Genomic DNA, 19,045 nt, shown 5'->3' with positions numbered 1-19,045 from the left:
TGGATTTTAGTGAAGGGTGCTGTACTAAGCCTCACTTTCTCTTTCAGAGCCATCTGTGTCCAGTGGCCAGATATGGATCAGACTGACTGGAGATGATCATGGATATGAGGCAATTAGGGTTAAGTGACTTGATCAAGGTCACTACAGTAAGTGGCAAGTGTCTGAGGTCAAATTCGAACTCCAGTCCTCCTGAAGCCAATGCCAGTGCTCTATCCACTGGACCATCTAGTTGCCTCAGTGAGAGGACCTAGGAATATGCAGAACCCAGTCTTAGTCATTCAGGAAGCAGCTTTATTGTAGGCTCTACATGAAAGCAAAGCAAGCTGAAACCTGCCGAACACGGGTAGGCTGGAGCCTAGGAGTAAAACATGCCAGTTAAGTCCTTTTAGGTGGAAGCCTTTTATGCCAATGTTCTGTTGTCCTGAAGGCACTGCCTAGTGCAAAAAACAGGAACTTTCAATGAGGATAGTAAAGCCAAAGTGAAGGAAAGTCATCCAGAGGCTATAATCCATGCTTGACTGTTTAATATCCATTGTCTTCTGATTTTTGGAATTGGAACTCTTTGAGAATCAGATTACAGATAGTATTAGCAGTGAGCAAGACTGTAGAAAATTGGAGACAGGATCTTTGATGCTATTGACAGCTCAGGAGAATCTAATCTACTCTCATCCATGTTCCTTACACACCTATCAAATTGAGCTACTCTTTTTTTTGTTTTTTTTTGAAAGAGTTTATTTATTTTGAATTTTACAATTTTCCCCCTAATCTTGCTTCCCTCCCCCCACCCCCGCAGAAGCCAGTCTGCTAATCTTTACATTGTTTCCATGGTATACACTGATCTAAGTTGAATGTGATGAGAGAGAAATCATGTCCTTAAGGCAGAAACATAAAGTATGATATATAGCAAAATTACATAATAATACAACTTTTTTAAAAAAAATTAAAGGTAATAGTCTTTGGTCTTTGTTCAAACTCCACAAAGCTTTCTCAGAATACAGATGGCATTGCCATCATAGATAGCCCAAAACTGTGCCTGATTGTTGCCCTTGTGGTTTGAGCAAGTCCATCAAGGTTGATCATCACTCCCTTTTTGTTGTTAGGGTGTACAATGTTATTCTGGTTCTGCTCATCTTGTTCAGCATCAGTTCATGGAAATCCTTCCAGGTTTCCCTGAATTTCCATCCCTCCTGGTTTCTAATTGAATAGTAGTGTTCTATCACATAATATACCAAAGTTTATTAAGCCATTCCCTAATTGATGGGCATTCCCTCGGTTTCCATTTCTTTGCCACCGCAAACAGAGGTGCTACAAACATTGTTGTACAGGTGATGTTTTTACCCTTTTTCATGATCTCTTCAGGGTATAGTCCCAGTAGTGGTATTGCTGGATCAAAGGGCATGCACATTTTTGTTGCCTTTTGGGCATAAATCCAAGCTGCTCTCCAGAAAGGTTGGATGAGTTGGATGACACAATGTTAGTGTCCCAGATTTCCCACATCCCTTCCAACATTGATCACTGTCCTTTCTGTTCATATTGGCCAGTCTTAGAGGTGTGAGGTGGTATCTCAGAGACGTTTTAATTTGCTAATTAATTTTAATTTGATAGTGATTTAGAGCAATTTTTCATATGACTATGGATTGCTTTGATCTCATCTGTAAATTGCCTTTGCATATTCTTTGACCATTTGTCAATTGGGTAATGCTTTGTCTTTTAAAAAAATTGGAATCAGTTCTATGTATTTTAGAAATGAGTCCTTTGTCAGAAATATTAATCATTAAAATTTGTTAAACAAGATCAAAAGTAATGTAAATTGGGAAACAATGTTTTGTCTGAATAAAATTTTTTTTTAATTTAATGTAATCAAAATTGTCTAGTTTATTTTTAATGGTGTTCTCCATCTCTTCCTTGGTCATAAAATGCTTCCCTTTCCATAGATCTGAACTTCTTTCTCCTTGATTTCCTAGCTGGCTTATAATATTGGTTTTTTATGTCTACATCCTGTATCCATTTTGATACTATCCTGGGATAGGGTGTAATGTGTTGGTCTAATCCAAGTTTCTGCCATACTAACTTCCAATTTTCCCAACATTTTTTATGAAAGAGGTTTTTTTCTTCCAATAGCTGGACTCTTTTAGTTTATCAAACAGAAGATTACTATAATCAATTCAAGGTTTTGCGCCTAGTCTATTGCACTGATCTACTACTCCCTTTCTTAGCCAATACCAGACAGTTTTGATGACTGATACTTTATAATTTTAGATCTGGTAGGCCTAAGCCACCTTCTTTTGCTGTATTCCATTAAATGCCTGGAGATTCTTGACTATTTCTCAATATGAACTTACAATTTTTTCTAACGCACTAAAGCAATTTTTTGAATTTTGATTGGTAATGCACTAAAGAAGTAGTTTAATTTTGGAAGAATTGTCATTTTTACTATATTTGCTCAGCCTATCCATGGGCAGTTGATATTTGTCCAGTTTTTTAAATTTGATTTTATTTGTGTGAGAATTGCTTTGTAATTGTTTTCAAAAAGTTTCTGAGTCTGCCTTGACAGGTAGCTCCCAGGTATTTTATATTGTCTGAATTTACTTTAGATGGGATTTCTCTTTCTAGCTTTTTATGCTGCATCTTGCTACTCATATATAGAAATGTTGAGAATTTATGAGTGTTATTTTATATCCTGTGACCTTGCTAAAGTTGCTAATTATTTCTAGTAGTTTTTTAGATGACTTTTGGGGATTCTTTAGGTATACCATGTCATCCGCAAAAGAGTGAGAGTTTTGTCTCTTCCTTCCCAATTCTAATTCTTATGATTTCTTTTTCTTCTCTTATTGGTTAAGCTAATATTTCTAATATGATATTGAATAGCCTGTCCCCATTGCATATAATGCTTTTAAATGGTTTCATATAAATACTGCCTATTATTCTAAGGAAAAATCCATTTATTCCTACAGTCTCTAGTGGTGTTTGTTTCAGTTTTTTTTCAAGGCAAATGGGGTTAAGTGGCTTGCCCAAAGCCACACAGCTAGGTAATTACTAAGTGCCTAAGGTTGGATTTGAACTCAGGTACTCCTGACTCCATGGCCAGTGCTCTATCCACTGTGTCACCTAACCACCCCTCTCTCTACTGTTTTTAGTAGGAATGAGTGCTGTATTTTGTCAAAAGCTTTTTCAGCATCTATTGATATAATCACATGATTTCTGATAGGTTTGTTATTGATGAAATTATACTAATCATTTTCCTAACCAACCCTGCAGTCCTGGGATAAATCCTACTTTATCATAATGTATTATCCTAGTGGTAACCTGTAATCGTTTTGCTAAGATTTTATTTAAGATGAAGTATCCCCTGTTTACAATTATTATCTCATCTGGGCCTCACAGTAACCTGGGAAGTCCAATTTCCTCAATTTTTACAGAGGCACAGAGAGTTTACAATAACTTGCTCATGGATCTAGTACAGTTAATAACTCAGGTCTTCCTGACTTCTAGGCCCCATGACACTGGCACTTGGGGAAAAGAAAACTTGTGAACCGGCTCTTTCCCACTCTTTTACCTCTATCCTGCATCACTAATACTCTCTAGGGATTTCATCTGCCCTTTCCTCTGATTTTTAAGCCCTCAGACACATATACACACACTACCCTGTTGGTCTCTACCCCTTTGGAGGGTCTAAATAAAGGCTCTATGTTCAGGTTCATTATCAGTCCTTGAATAGGAACTCATCTTTATGCTTTAATTTCCCTCCCCACCCCCAACATGGAAGAGACAGCCTAGCAGACGTATGTGATGGCTCTTCAGGAAGCAGAGGACTCGGGGGACTAATTACAGTTCTCTCCATTTGACTGGTAAATTGAAGGTTCTGGCAGTTATTGGCAGTTAAAGATATGGGGGAGGGGTCTATCTTAAGAGATGATAGAAGAATCAGTGAGAAGAGACAGTCCATGTAGACACAAGTGATAAAGAGGTATTCTGGGACAATATAGATAAAATGTCTATCAATTTAGATATGTGTTTACAAAGGGGGAGATGGAGAATGAGTTAGTCTCAACTGCTTTGCAATGAGCACAGCTAGGAGTTCTCCACAAATCCACTCAGTAATTCAGTCATGGGAAATACCATGCTATGTGTAGGGAAAGAGGGTCTTGGAAGTCAGAAAACCTAGGCTAGAAGCTCCAGCTCTGTCAAGTACTAACCCTATGTACCAGCCGAAGTCATTTCACCACTGGGTCAGAGTTTATGGCTCTGCAAAAGAAGATTAATATATGTAACTTTCCTATTTTTAAGGTTGTTGTGAAGAAAATAATTTGTAAACTGAAGAGGCATATATAAATGTAGTCTTTTATAATGATAAATATTCTTTTTTCCTCACAGAGAGAGACAAAGTAGCAGGCCTCCCCAAACACAAAAGCTAAACGTTGACTGTGAAGTAGAAGCCAAACCACCTCAAGCTCATTTTTGAAGGCAGGCAGCTATATTTTTCTGTGGGAGATGATGCCACACATCAATAGGTGAAATTGAAAACTGCTTTCCTCTGACAGAAGGGGAACCCTTAGATCAGACACTGAGGAAGGAAGCCTTGCTTACATTACATCTTTAGAAAAAAGCCAAAAGAGTCAAAGGACCTGGCACCTAATTAAGAACAAGATGGAAGAATATTTAATTAGCTTTACAAGGATCATAAGGGACAAAAATATTTGCCCTTCTCCTTCAGTCAGGCACCTAGAGGTAGGCAGACAGGTAATCCCACCTCTCAACAACAGACACCCTTTGCCTTCTTCTTTCTCCAAAATATGGGGGAACTCTATCCACACAAGGTTCTTGGGGTTTGCAGAGTTTTTTTCCTCCTCCTCCTCCCCAGATAAGTGGTTTCTTTTCTGGGATTTTCCATGTGTGTACAATTGGGGTGTATGAAAGAAGAGCTTCCAGATCATTTTCTTCAGCAAAAATAGCAGTCATTTTTAAAGGGCAAACTGGAGTTTATCTTTCTTTGCCACAATATTATGAATGTAAATTCTTACACCCATTTTACAGATATGGAAACTGAGACTCTGAGGGCTGACCCTTGGTTCCATAGATGATAATCTAGCATCAAAATCTCTCAGATCTGCTTGTTTCTACTGACTTGGGTTGCCTCTCCTGTTAGTGAACTTGGAATCATCTAAGCTATGTTAACCTCCAGATCTTTGATTTTGAAGGAGCCTTCAGGGGACTTTGGGATTGGGGGCAGATTGGAATGTCTGAATAGAGTTGGTGCCCATGCCTCAAACCTCCTTCATACAGACTACTAAGATCAGTTATGCTATAGAATCCGGCTCAGTTTAACTCTTCTTTCAAGGTTTGTGTCCAGATTGGAACAGAAGTTAGTAGACCATCATGTTGGTTCTCAAATTGAACTCTTGAACCATCCATAGGGGTTTTAATGTTAGTGCTCAGCCTAATGGACCAAGGATTGGATTCTGGATTTAGAAGACAAAGCCATCCCAGCCCTGGCTCTGGGGACAGTCATATCCATATCTTTAAAGGTTCCCAGGTTACATTTTAGCAAAATATGGATTACATTTCCCATCCCATCAAATAAGAAAGAGACAATCTTGCCTTTCCCCAACCTCCTGAGTAAGGAGGAAGATAGAGATGAATGAGATCTTCAAGATAGGCAAGAGGCTTTAAGCTCTTGGAAGAAAACTCAGAAAGTGCAAAATTAAATCAACTTATCTAATAGATTGATGAGGTGAGAAAAAAAGTTCACATCTGTTATGTGACCATCATCAGATACAATCCTGTGACCTTTAATATTTCATCACTAGAATTCCCTGTCTTCTAGCCCACAACCATCCACCCATCTTCACTCAAAGCTAAAGGCATGAGGAATTCCTAATCTCCCTTACAGTTGGTTATCAATCACAATGGAAATAAGGCCCATAAAGAAAAGAAATTGAAGCAATGAAGGTGAGAAAGTCAGTTTACATTCCAGACAGTATTACTTGAGAGTTCATACTCTAGAAAAAGGTAGGGTTTATTCCCAATTCCCATTGGTACCAGTTTCTAACTCTAGCTTGCATTCATGTGTTAAAAACAGAGGTTATATTCCTCCCTTGCTCCAAAACAAAAACAACATACAAACACACAAGCATGAAAGTGTCAGTCTATACCTGAAGCTTTTCTTTACTGCATCCGCCTTGCTTTTCTTTAACTGCACCCAGCTTGGAATTTATATAAAACAACTCCCTTCATACTCTCAGCAAGATGCCATCCTTGAGTTCCAATACCTTCCGGATCACTCAAGAAGGACATGAGTACAGAGGAGAGTAGAATAGGGAAGGAAAAATATTGTGAGAAAACTGTGTCCCAGTCTGACCAAGAGTCTATAGTGGACTTGGACTTGTCCCCTAGTACTTAGGTAGCTAGTGGAAGCCAAGGCTCAGAAAGATTTGCAGGCCAGATATTGAATTGTAGAAGCTTTTTTTTTAGGCATTCTGGGCAGCAGAGTGCTATCACTCTCTCAACTCACTCAGAGAATGATGGTCTGAGAGTGTATACAGCTGCTTCTCTGGTGAGCCCTCTAACTCAATTAGGCAACTAGCAAAAGAGTAATAATTTTCAGCTCTAGACTCAAAGGAAGTCCCAAACAAGCATTATTATCTGGGAAGAGAGGGAGGAGGATCCATTTGTCACCCGGCAAGGCTGCCATTAATCAGCTTCAACAATAGCATTCTAGGAGAAGTAGCCTCTCTGCTCCCATTTCTGCCACCACTCCACCTGTTTGGAAAAATACCTCATCTTGGGGCAACTAGGTGCCATAGCGGGTAGAGTATCAGCTCTTGACAAGGTTACTTGCATAAGAATAAACATAAGAAGTCAGGACTCTCGACAATCCCCCATCTCCTGCCACCAATTCTGCTACCACTCTAAAGTTGTCCTTACTGTGCAGGTTTCCTACCGTCAGTCTGATAAACTCTCGGTCTAGGAATATGCAGATACCTCCTCCTTTAAAAACAAGACAGTGATCCAAGGGCTTTGAATCTGAAACTACTGTCCTCAAGGACCTTACAATCTTTCTTAAGATATTAAAGCTTTTCTGCTACTGCTAGGCAAAGAAGACATGGTCTTTCTTATATACCCTCCCCCCCCATAGGCATGCAAACATACTTAGGTTCATCTGAAATTGGAAGGTCATTTAGTGAAAACTTCACTTTCCAAAGGAAAGTGAGTCTTCCTCAGGTTAAGTGATTTATTCAAGGTCATATAGGTAGAAAGAGAAGGAAGGGCAGATTACAACTCTTCCCATTCCAAGGCCTAGGCTCTCTGCATGATAACACTATGCTTACTTAACATTTCCAGTGTTAGGTCTGTTACCATATACCAGAAATAAGGGACCACTGCATTTCATAGAACTTGGAGCTAGACAGGACATCAGAGCTCATCTAGCCCATCCCTCTCAATTTACAAATGAGGACACTGGAGACAAGAGCAGGGAGTGAGCTGTCCAAACTTATACAACTAATAAAAACTAACAAAAAGTTAGGATTGGAACTCGGTTCTTGGCAGTCCAACTCCAGTGTTCTTAGTATTAAAACCCTCTGCTATTTGAAGCAATCAAAACATTAAACAGTAGTTCACAATCCTGGCCTAGACCAATTGAGTCCTTCCATTGTTTTAGGGGCTAAACCTTTTTCTTCATCTAAAGGACTCTCCCAGACTAGAGAAGGACAAAGGTAACTTCACAATTTGGTGCATAGGCCTGTTTTCCTCCCTCAGACCCCTTTCCCTATTTCTCTCCCTAATGTTTCCAAGTCCACTTTTGAAATCAAGAAAAGGTCCATTGATGACCACTATCTCCACCCACCACATATATCTGTTGCGGCTTGCTTCCTTGGGGCCCACAGGGGCGACCTCCCTCCTGGAGGGGAGCTGAGAATAAGGAGTCAAGCCACTACTACCTTATGCTTGCTTGCAGCTCAATTTTATTACTGCTTAGCTATTACATATATACTGTTATGTCTTCCAGGGTAGAAGAAAGAATACTGAGGGAATGGGGGTGCAAGCATTGTATATGTGCAGTGTCTTGCATTACAGGATAGGGGATATGTTAGGGAAGAGATGAAAAGGCACAGATGTGTCTAGTGCCCTTGGTTAGTGGGGCAGAATGTCCAGATCCTAAGGACTCTGGCTCCCAAGGACTCCGGATCACCTTATCTCTCAGGGTTGCTTGTCAGCTCCTGAGATTGTTCAGGTGGCGGTTTTACTTGGAGATGATTTGTGTCATGGCTGTTAGAATAGCCTGTGTACACACATATCCCCCTTGTTTTACATTTAGGCCCGGGGGGCCCTGGATATTTGAGAAATAGTAATAAACATAATAAACAATGAAACATACAGGGGCTTTTTTACATGGGATCCAGGGGATCTGTGGGGAACAGAAGTGGGAGGAGTGTCCAGTGTCAGGGAGAAAAGGGCAGGGGGGGTGTGGAGTTTGATCCTCATAGCAGAGGTGTCAAAGGCGAAAAGGTCCACTTGGAATGAACAGGTTAGTGGGACCTAGTATAGATATGCAAAGGACCAAAATAATTGGAAACTTTAAGAGTCCTGGGATATGGTGTGGCTGCTTGTTCTTCCGGTGAGAGTGTGGAGAGACCCACAGTTCCATTACTGGCAAAGATAGCAGGGAAAAGAGATGCATCATAAATGAATCTGGGGGTGGGGAGAAGTACACACTGAGGGGTGACCCATGCTTTGGGGGTAACATAGTAACATGTGAAGAGACAAGTGTCCTCTCGGTTTAAAGTCCATCACTCTTTTTGCCAAGGTAAAGAGCTCATCCTGCAGTGCTGCGGGAAGGTTGGGGGGATCATCTTTTCCCCCTCAGTCCTCTGAGTCTCAGGTTTCATCTACTGTTGTTTAGAGACATTCTTTGCATTCCTTTGGTCAGGGCTGCTATAGAGCTAAGTGATCTGAGGGCTGCTGCTGCTGCTGCTGCTGCTACTTGTCAGATCAGATGGTCGGGAATCTACAGCAGGGCAGGGCAATCTGTGGGAAAAACACAAGCAAACCATCTCCCTTGTGTTAGGATGGGGGGAGGAAGGAAAGCGGGCACGGACCAAGGCTAGGGCTTGCAATTCTGCCCATTGCACAGACTGGGTGTGAGGGCTACTGGGAGTGAATAAAACGGATCCATTACTGTAGATTACGTAGCCCAGGTGCTTTCTGTTTGCATCTGTAAAAGCTACATAAACCTGTGGAATGGGTCAGGGGGAGGGAAATGAGAGGAGGAGCAGAACGGGGAGTGCTGAAATCCCCTTGAGGAGAGGGGAAGACGGGTAATGATTACCAATAGACCCAGAAAAAATCTCTCATCTGAAAGGCATCCGTGAAATCGTTAGCTGCTGCTGAGGGGGCAGAGGGTGCATCTTGATGTTTCAGGGGAGGCTGGATCCAGCCGTCTTCCCAAGGCAACTCAGGGTGAAAAAAAAGGAGGCTATAGGGGGGTGGTTTTTCTGGCAGAGGATCCGGGGAAGGCTTAGGAGGAGAGGCCGAGTGGATTTCTCATCACTTTGAGTGCCCTCATCGCAGACCTCAGTGAGGTGGCATGGGCTCTCTGCTCTGGCCTTTTCTGCATCTAAAGCTGCCTGTAAAGTAACTTCAGGCTTTTCCTCTCTCCCTGAAAGGCAGGCATGTATTGCAGTGATAACAGGATAGAAGGGCAGCGGGGCAGAAAAGTCGCCATGGACCTGAGTTCTGCTGGCAAGTGTCAAAACACGCCCCCAAACATCAGGATCCTGGATTTGGCCAGCTTCAGTCCAGGGGGCCAAAACAAAAACCGCCTGGAGTGTTGTCTTACATTCTTTTTCAGAGCATTTCAGACGACGGGAACTTAGGAGTTGTTTAAGAACCTGTACTTGCGTATTTTGGGAAGAAGGGGGAAGATTCCCCCATTAGATTAAGGGAGTACAGGGTAATAGCTGTGGGGCTGCTGGGGCTGGGGACCATCAAGAGACTGGTCCGAATGGGGCACTTACCTTGGCCAGCAAGGAGTAGTGTGAGTCTGAAGCATCCTTCAGAGGGGGTTCCCGAATTTGGACACTATTTGTTGTGACTTGCTTCCTTGAGGCCCACAGTGGCAACCTCCCTCCCTGAGGGGAGCTGAGAATAAGGAGTCAAGACACTACTGCCTTATGCCTTCAGCTGAATTTTATTACTTCTTAGCTATTACATATATACTGTTAGTCTTCCTGGGTAGAACAAAGTATAATGAGGGAATGGGGTTGTAAGCGTTTTATACGTGCAGTGTCTTGCATTACATGATAGGGGGGTGTTAGGGTGGAAATAAGTCACAGCTGTGTCTAGTGCTCTTGGTCAGTGGGGCAGAATGTCCAGCTCCCAAGGACTTTGGCTCCCAAGGACTCCAGCTCACCTTATCTCTCAGGGAGGCTTGCCAGCTCCTGAGATTGTCCAGGAGGTGGTTTTACTTGTACATGATTTGTGTCATGGCTGTTAGAATAGCCTGTGTACCCACATATATCCACCTCACTTTCCCTACCAGAAGGTTATTAAATCTGATTAAGATCAGAGGTGGAAATGTGAATGGATAGATAGTTAGGGCTCCAGGCTGATGTAGTGCTGTAGACAAACCTTTCTGGAAAAATGAAACATTTATTTACCACCTCTGGCCTCCCAGCAGTAGGCACTTTGGGGGTGGGAGGGGAGTTGGTACAGGAGAGACCAGTAGAAACTGCAGGCTTTCCTACTCATTGTCCCCCTTCATTCAACCTGGAACCCCTGTAGGAGCAAGTTGGATATATCCCTGAAAAGCTCCAGGTCATCAGATAACCTCATGATCTGTCTAGATACCAGTTATCATTGCCATATTGAGCACCAAGAAGGAAGGAAGAAAAGGCAAGAAAGGTAATAAGCCCAAGCCAGAGAGATGTCTGTTTTCTTTGGGGCTGCCCCATCCCCATTTCTTTGTCTTATTTGTGACTTTGTAGAGTTCTGCCCTCGAACAGATATGACCCCTCATGCTAATCTCCAGACACTTTTACTAATTAGTTTGAGCAGGAAGAAGAAAGAGGATAAAAAGAATGTCCAAAGAAAAACTTGTGGAGATGTTGAAGGACATACTTATTCCCCTAGAGTATTCTAATGACTAGGGTCTTCTTGCTCTTTCTGCAATACCAGAAAATGTAAGGCTTTTTCCTACATCAGAGGGAACCTCCCTTCACAATCTATGTAAGTTATTTAGGAATGATTGGCTTGGATATTTTAACTTTATTCTTTCTCAAATGAGCCACCCACCACTGATCCCATCCTAGAAGATTCCATGGAAAAGGAGAACAAGATCTCTTTCTCTTGACATTTAACACGGTAGCTTGGGAAATTGCAACTTAGGTTTTCTCTATCATTTTGTATCACTACCAGTATTTCCTAAGCTGTTACTCGGAGATTCTAGAGGTTCATTCTTCTGGAGATTTTTATACTTGTAAAAAGACCACCTTCCTGAGGATAGGAAGTTTATATCCTCACCTTCTGGTCTAGTCTCATTACTTCCAACTTAAATTGTCGCCTAACTCTGAAATGACTTCTGTTCTTATGTGTGCTCTGCTTTGGTACTGGAAAAGTAGAGTTCAAAATCTGCTCCTTACTACACCAGCAGTGACTTCACTTCCTTTAATCCTTTGCCTACCTGTGTGGGATCCTATTAAGATAATATCTTATACTTCATCTCTGGGATTGGTTTTCCTATAATTTAAAAAATTGCCCCTGAAGGGTAGAATTGGGGAAGAAGAATGAAAAAGGTAGGGATAAGCTCTTCCTTCTCTAAAAGATGATGAATGATTGTACAAAGCAGTCCATGTCCCTCCTAGGCTACTTTCAAATCTTGGAGGTACATAGGAAAGCCTTGGGACCAAAAGCAAGAACTCAGCCATAAGGAGTTATTATTGTGGATAATTGGCTTTTCCCAGATCCAGTAGGGAGAGTTCCACCCCACACCCATTTTGGAGAATAAATGCCAAATCTTAAATGTTGCCTAACCCATGGATCCAATTACCATCTCTGACGATTTGCAAATCTACAGACCAGTCTAACCTCTCACTTACCTTTAGTTTCACATCTCCACTTAGCTATTGGACATCTCAAAATGGATGTCATATAGATATCTTAAGCTATGTCCAAAATTGAACTCAAAAGCTTTCTCCCTAAATTTTCCTATTATTGTTGAGGGTACCACCACCATCCCAGTCAGCCAGTCTCCTCAACTCCTCATTCACTTTGATCCTCCTCCTATTCCAATCTTTTGACAAGTCCTGCTGATAGGATCTTCATAGAATATCTGCTGTCTCCTTTTTTCCACCGATACTGCCAGCACCCTGGTGAAAATTGAAATCATCTCAAGACTGGACTTATTAAAAAAAAAAAAAAACCTGACATCTGCTCTCTCTGCTTAAAGTCTCTCCTACTCCAGTCCATTCAACATTCAAAATGATCTTGAAAGGACAAATCTGACCAAGTCACCCATTACTTCTCTCTCAACGAGGAAAGGAAAAGGTCTTTCATTCTTTGGATAAAGGGGAATATCTGTTGTCTACTGGTGATACTTTCTTTGCTATACAAGCAAGTATCTGCCCCAAAAGGTTGTTTCTGCTTGACACCTGACAGGTACCTAGAGGGGACAAGAACCCATTCATGCTTCCATATTATGTAATCTCAAACCCTTAGTCTTCATATGGTATGTTCAGGTTGGATTTATTGTGTTGTTGAAAGAATTCCTCACTTGCGAACAGAGAACATTTGTTTGAATTCTGACTCTGCCATTTACCAGAAATGTGACCTCATGCAAGTCACTTAGCTTTCCTGCTTTGCCCAGGTATTTTTAAATCTGTTTCTCCAATCCAGTTAAAGCCTAGGGTCACCAGCAAGCATACCATGATCTTGAAGTTGTAGTCACTCTGGATGGTGATGCCATGGACAAAGAGGATCTGGGTATTTGGGTGTAATAACATCTCAGCCAGGGACTGTCTTATAGTGACTGTCCCCTATGTAGACCTGCAGCACTGTTGTGAGATTCAAGGTCAGTGTGCCTTTCTTCTCTGAGCAAATGGCCGATGCATTTCCATTTCCCCTACTTCCACAGGCATCCAGATGATGCATGACATTATTATTCTTCATCATTTTCTGCCTGAAAAGAAGAATAGAGAGGTTTGGCAGTAACTTCTCCAAAACAGAGCACTTCCAATTCAAAATCTCTGCTTTCTTCTCCTATTCACTAATCACTTTCTCTGAATAACAAAAAATCCAAGATGAATTTTGTGGGTTCAGTACAAAATCAAAATCTATGGAGGATGTTGAAATGATGACCAAATGGGAAAGAGGTCCCTCCCTATTATGGATGCTGAATTTTTTTAAAACATTTTTGTTTGTTTTTACAAGGCAATGGCGTTAAGTGACTCACCCAAGGCCACACAGCTAGGTAATAATTAAGTGTCTGAGGCTGGATTTGAACTCAGGTAATCCTGACTCCAAGGATGGTGCTCCTTCCACTGCATAACCTAGCCGACCCATATGGATGTTATATTTCAACAAATGTTCTGAGGCAAAGTGAGGTGTCTCTGTTTTCTCTCCTGAGGGAACATGGCCAACTCCCAACCTGATCCATGGTGCTATAACCTTCCTTCACCCTCAGTGTTCTACAGGAAGGAAACATGATGACCCTTCTTCAACTTGACAGAATAGGAAATTGAGATGGTGACAGCCAATTAGTTATTTACTATACTCCTCACTCCACCATCAGAGTCATCACTTCCTTTAAACTATTTCACTCTTAACGAGGTATACACTTAGGTGTGCTCTCATAAAGGTATTGTGTGGAAGAGTTCAGAAAAATTATGTCAAAATACTTGGGTTCCCTCTACCTCAGGACCTGTTAAGCTAGACATATGGATATATTTCAGGTGATCCATAACTTTAGATTAGGGGAAAATGACACCTTTATTTCACTATATGCATTTGCTTTCCTTTGGAATAATCTGCATTTTATTTTATAATTTAAAAACTATTATGGCAAGAGATTCAAAGTCATCAGACTGCCAAAGAGGTCAATGACACTAAAAAAAGGACAGGATTCCCTGGTTTAGTTTGTTTTTAAAACCCTTTTGTCACACTAATCTTACTTAGTTTTTTCTGTACCCTAATTGGGTGGAGGGTGTGGTTTTGGTTGGAGAAGGGTACAGTAGAAGGACTCTATCTATTGAGCAGATGAAGTTGGGAAAGGCCTAGTGAAGTTGAGTGATATGAATATGGCCCCACACCACGTTGGCATTGAAAGAATAAGGGGAAAGTCTCCAACTGCCCAAAGGGCTAGGATAAAACTGCATGGAAGTTTTCTTAGAGGGAGGACCTTATGAAATGGACTATGGGATGGCCTACTTTTTGAGGGGAATCTCTGAGGCCCCCTTACTGTATGTTCAAAAAGTCCCATTTGGATTCTTGAAAACTGTGCTCATTGATTTTCATGTTGAACTGAAGGTGTAGACTTTGTAGAATTTTTCCTCAGGCAACTTTTATCTTATTGTCTGGTAGTCACATTTCAGATCTTTGAACAAGCTCAGTCAGTCTTTTTGGCCACCTACCCAGGAATCCCTGCTTCTTATTCTGGAGGCTTAAAAAGAAACAGTATAGAGGCTAAATGAAAAGTCCTAAATCAAGAAAAGAGGGGACAAAAGGAAGACAAATGCACCTAGAATTACTCAGACTTTCCTTGCAGCCCAGCTGGGTAGTCCTTTCCCGAATGTATGACTTTTTGTTTGTTTCAAGGACAGTGAAAGATTTGGAGAAAGAAGAGTAATGGCCTGTTCCCCTAGACATATTTTCCAGCCTGTTCTGGAGAAGGGCTTTCATTCTTTGGATAAAGGGGAATATATCTTGTCTGCTAGTGAGACTTTCTTGGCCCCAAAAGGTTATTTATGTTTGAGACTTGTTAGGCATGTCTAGGGCACAATACTCTTACTCATACTTCCATATTAACTAATTTTGAACTATAAGTCTTCATATGGTATATTGATGTTCAATTTCTGTAGTGCTGTTGAACGAATTCTTGACTTGTGAACAGAGAACCTGCCACTTTCTACTAATGTGACCACAGGTAAGCCACTTAAGCATTTCTTCTTTGCCCAAGGATTTTAAAATTCCCTTTGCCTATACAGTTAAAGCTTAGCATCGAGGGAGACCACTGGATGTGTAGCCACTGTGGATGGTGATGCCACTGTCAAGGAGGATCATGTTATTGAGTGCAATGACATCTGGGCTAGTGACTTTCTTGTAGTGATTGTCCCCTATTTAGATCTGCAGAACAGTCATGCAGTTCAAGGTCAGTGTGCCTTTCCAGTCTGAGCACATGGCCTTCACATTCTCCATAGTTTCCCAGATAGCCAGGTGATGCATGAGATTATTATCCTTCATCATTTTCTGATTGTAGAAAAGAACAGAGAGAATTGGCAGGGACTTCTCCAAATCAGAGTATTTCCAATTTAAACTGTATCCTCTCCTCTTCCATATATCTATCTCTTTCTCCAAATGAAAAAAAAATTAAAAAGCCAAGATGAATTTTGTGGGTTTGGTACAAAATCAAAATCTTTGGATCATATTGAAAAGATGAGAATTGTATTTCAACAAATGTTCTGAGGCAAAGTGAGGAGACCATGTTCTCTCTTCTGAATGGTTTCTACCTTTCAAACCCTTGTGTCTATCAAGTCTTACTTTCTTTTTCCTGTACCCTAATGGGGTAGAGGGTATGGTTTTGAGTGGAGAAGGGAACAGTAGGACAACTCTCTCCATTAATTAAGCAGATGACTTTAGGTAGGGCCTAGTGAGATTCAGTGACTTGAATGCTGTTGCAAAATACTTTGTCTTGGAGACAATTTGGGGAAAGTCTTCAGCTGCCCAAAGGGCTAGGATAAAAATGCATGGAAGATTTACTTGAAGAAGGGCCTTGCGAAATCATTTCAGTTGTTTCAACTCTAAAGGACCTCATCTGGGGTCTTCTTGGCAAAGGTACTGGAGAAGTTTGTCATTTCCTTCTCCAACTCATTTTAGAGATGGAAAAAACCGAGGCAAACAGGCTCAAATGACTTGCCCAGGGTTACAGTTAGTGCCCAAGGATGGATTTGAACTCACACAAATGAGTCTTAAGGACAAATGGTCTGGCATTCTATCTACTGCTCCTAGCAGACCACCTACCAAGAAGTAAGGAAGTTTGTGATATGTCCTGGGGGCAGGATTATCCCCATAAACAAACTCATGTATCCCTCAAGTAATGTAGGTGCAAATATTCATCTGTTGTGTATACAAACAAATTCTTCATCTTTTCTTGTTCTTCAGGAGGCCCCTTTTGCCTTTTGCCTTCTTCCAGAGCGTCTAAGACTTGTTTGTTCCCCAGACTCCCAGCTGCAATAGTGATGGCGTTTTCATGTCGCCTGGGAAGAAACTCCTTTCCAAGTAAGCATCACCGTGGGGGAGAGGGAGCGCCGGCCACCGGCTCCGAGAGCGCGCCGGGCCGCCGGGCCCCGGGGGCCGCCCTGCCGCGGCTGCTGCTGGCCGCCGCGCTGCTCTGCGCTCCGGCCGCCTCCGCGACGGCAAGCAACATTTGGACGGCCGTAGATGTTTCTGACCATAAAACACTCCTGACCTGTAAACTGAATCAAAATTCAACACAAATTCAGGGTCATCGTTGGCTGAAGGGTGACAAGGTGTTGCAAGAGGATTCGTCGAGTAGTCCAGACACACGGTATGAGGTTAGGTCACGGGACAAAACCGGGGAATATCAGTGTGTCTTTCTTCCAGCAGTTGTTGGAAAGGCTGACGTCCAAGTCAAAGGCCCCCCAAAGATTGTGGTGAGCAAGAAGTCTGAAGATGGGAATGAGGGAGACACGATAGTTCTTATGTGTAAGAGTACCTCATATCCTCCCGTCGATCACTGGAATTGGTCCAAACTATCTGAACCTGGAAGTTATAGGAACATTTTAAATGGTAGTGAAGGGAGGATCATCATCATTGAGACCCCTGAAAAAACAGAGCTGCACATTCAAGCTGCGGATTTGGAGGATCCTGGAAAATACATCTGCAACGGCACCAATTCTGAGGGCTCTGATTCTGCTGTAATCACCCTGAAAGTCCGTAGCCACCTGGATCCGCTCTGGCCCTTCCTAGGCATCGTGGCAGAGGTGCTGATCCTTTTCATTATCATTTTCATCTGTGAGAGGAAGAGAAACCCTGATGAAATCCCAGCAGCTAAACCCCCAGGGGATGAGGAATGGTGGGTCTACCCCACTGAAAAGCAGCCTGTCTCAAAATGACAAAGATAGACAAAATGTTCGTCAGAGAAATGCCAACTGAGCAAAGAAGGTGACTTCTGATGAAGCTCTCACCTGGATGGATATATGTGTGTGTCTGTGTATGTGTGTGTGTGTGTGTGTGTGTGTGTGTGTGTGTGTGTGTGTGTATGTCTCTGTATCTGTCTGTATATTTCTTTACAATGTAGCATGGAGTAAATTCCTAATGTACCTTCCAAAATCCAAATTGTCTTCACTAAATTATAAAAAACTAAATTGTAAATTCAAGTACTTTTTAAAATTGTTGGAGGGTGGTTTTTTATGTTTGTTTTTTATTTTTTTGTTTGCTTTTGTTTTCTCTCTATCTAAATTTTTGTCCTTTGGCCACCAGTCAGTCTGATCTCTGGCCTCAGTCCCTGGGGATGTGGGGTAATAGATTTCATGATCTGCATGCCTGTCCTTGTCTGGATTTCTGTACCCTTGTTCTGGGCGGTGTGGCACAGAATTGGGGAGAGTGTTTTCTTGGCAGGATGAGAGCTTTCTTTTTTTAGAGGCCGGTTGCCCATAATGGAGAAGATTCTACAGCAGCTGGCCCTATGTTCTAAAAGGGGAGAGTGTGTACTATTATGTTGTCTGGGAGAGAGTCCAGTGCATCAACTAATCCAATGAAGTGGCTTTATAAAATCAGTCCTGCCCACCGCCTGTCCGAAGTGAAAGTCACAAGTATTACTTGCTCCTTGTCTTTCTTAGCTGTTCCAAATGACCTTTTCTGTGTGACATGATCCAGCCTCTGTGGTTAAGAACAAGAAGCAGGCAAGCAACTACAAAGACCCCTCTCATGTTCCCTGAATGTTCTCACTGGCAGTGACCCCACACCCTGCAGGGTCACCCACACTCCCAGCTTAACAGATAGGGGCGTCTTCATGTTCATCGCATGTTCCAAGTCTTCATGACCTTTCCTTCCAAAATACAACCTTCCAGCTAGACCAGGGAAGAAACAGAATCTGAAATCCAACAAAGGTGATTGTGGTGATGACCAGCTACACAGACTTATTAGTATCATTGTCATATCATTAGCTCAGTGGAGCCAAGCAGGCGGTAGGTGACAGGACTGTTCTGTTTGTGTAGACTAGATTTGCGTATAATGTGCACAGAACTGGCAGCAGAGAAAACCTATTCCATTTGAAATGATGGCTCCTCATCCCTCTTTGCCCCAGGAACTGGGAGACATCAGTACATGGGAGGTCTGTGCTGGTTGCTGGTGCTCCTTTGTATTTTGAGACACCCTGCCTGTTAATATTTCATCAATAAGACATTTTCCATTTTCTAAAAAAAAAAAAAAAAAAAAAACTGTGCCAAAACTCTACAAATATTATCTCATTTCATTTTTGCAATAACTCTTAGAAGGAAGTGCTATTATTATGCTCATTCATAGTAGGGGAAACAGACCATAGAGGTTAAATAATTTCTCAGGGGCATACAAAGTTTCTGAGTTGGAACTGACCTTCCAGTTTCAGTACTCTATTCACAGTTTTTCACAGTTTAAAAAAGGTTTTCTCAAGACAACACTGACTTTAATAATTAAACAATATATATGAATATTTTTGCATCTCTTGATACTTAAAGAAAAAATTTTAAGTAGAAAAGGAGGGAGAAAAGTGAAACCTTTTATTATGGAAACTATGAAGGGAACTTTAAAAAAATTAAGATGTTAATTCATGTTA

General features: G+C 41.7%; 1 pseudogene; it reads left to right on the top strand.

The window, feature by feature from the left end:
- Positions 1-3,830: 3,830 nt before the first annotated feature.
- Positions 3,831-17,604, top strand: LOC141504111 (basigin pseudogene; annotated as a pseudogene).
- Positions 17,605-19,045: the final 1,441 nt, after the last annotated feature.

Source organism: Macrotis lagotis, unplaced genomic scaffold, assembly GCF_037893015.1.
Source record: "Macrotis lagotis isolate mMagLag1 unplaced genomic scaffold, bilby.v1.9.chrom.fasta BILBYCTG115, whole genome shotgun sequence".
Taxonomy (NCBI): domain Eukaryota; kingdom Metazoa; phylum Chordata; class Mammalia; order Peramelemorphia; family Peramelidae; genus Macrotis; species Macrotis lagotis.
This window is presented reverse-complemented; position numbering and strand designations above follow the sequence as displayed.